At 42.8% G+C, this 1142-nt stretch overlaps 1 pseudogene; it reads right to left on the bottom strand.

The window, feature by feature from the left end:
* Positions 1-684: 684 nt before the first annotated feature.
* LOC126337444 (5S ribosomal RNA) lies at positions 685-802 on the bottom strand (annotated as a pseudogene).
* Between the last annotated feature and the right edge of the window lie 340 nt (positions 803-1142).

The raw sequence follows: 1142 nt of genomic DNA on the forward strand, positions 1-1142 counted from the left end.
GACCACAAACGAAGATCAATAATAAGACTAAGAGTGATCTCAGGTGAAAAAAGAATGAAAATATCCGAAAGAATGAAGTAGTATTGGACATACTGAAGAGCAGACACGGTTCATGTAATAATAAATTATAATAATCCTTGTATAATCACTGTATTATTGAATTATCTTATTGAATTATTATCGAATTGAATTGTATTATTTAATACTAACAACTTGTACAAACCTTTGTATAAAAGGTGGTCCAATGGAGAACACAAAACGAATAATAATAATAATAATAAATTGTAGTCGACAAAGTTCAGCGGAACCAGGAGAACATCTGAATGTGTTCCAGCACAGCTATGGACAAAACGTCAGGAACATGAACCACGACTACAGAAAGCTAAAGAGCCACCAGGCAGTACTCTTCAACACTCTGAATGCCTCGGGGCCCGCGCCGGTACTGCTCACGCACTGGCATGGCCTCGAAGGGCCGCCTGTAGATAACAGTTAAACTAAAATTAAAATGCGCACGAACAGGCCGTGAGGGCTACCGGCCGCCGTGTGATCGTCAGCCCACAGACGTCACTTTATGGGCATATGGAGGGGCTCTTCCGGACGTATATCGTTTTATGAGACCGGAGCCGCTACTTCTCAATCAAGCACCTCCTCAGTTTACTTCACAAGGGCGGAGTGTACCCCGTTTGTCAACAGCGCTCGGCATACCGCATGGTCAGCCACTAAAGTGCTAGCCCAGCCCGACAGCGCTTAACTTCGGTGATCTGACGGGAACCGGTGTTATCACTGCAGCAAGGTCGTTGGCATAGATAACAGTTACCCTTTCGACATACATTTGATAGTTCGAATGACTGTTCCTCTGTTCAAAAAAGATGTAAGCTGCTACGAGTCTTGTGAACTAGAACTTGCAGATTCATACAAGCTGAAAAGAATTATTTGTGCCCTGAAATTAGCCCCCAAATAAAGGAAAGTTTTAAAGGATAAACGTGATCTGAGCTGAATATTCTCCAGGGAGAGCAAGCTTACGCAAAAGCTCAGCCGCAGCGGAAAAATAATAGTAATACTTGTCTGAACACTCAGCATAAATTGAGAGCTGAGCTCTCCTAGTTCACTGCCTCAAAGGGTAAAGTATAGCATCTAAATGT

Source organism: Schistocerca gregaria, chromosome 2 (genome assembly GCF_023897955.1).
Source record: "Schistocerca gregaria isolate iqSchGreg1 chromosome 2, iqSchGreg1.2, whole genome shotgun sequence".
In the NCBI taxonomy this organism is placed as follows: Eukaryota; Metazoa; Arthropoda; class Insecta; order Orthoptera; family Acrididae; genus Schistocerca; species Schistocerca gregaria.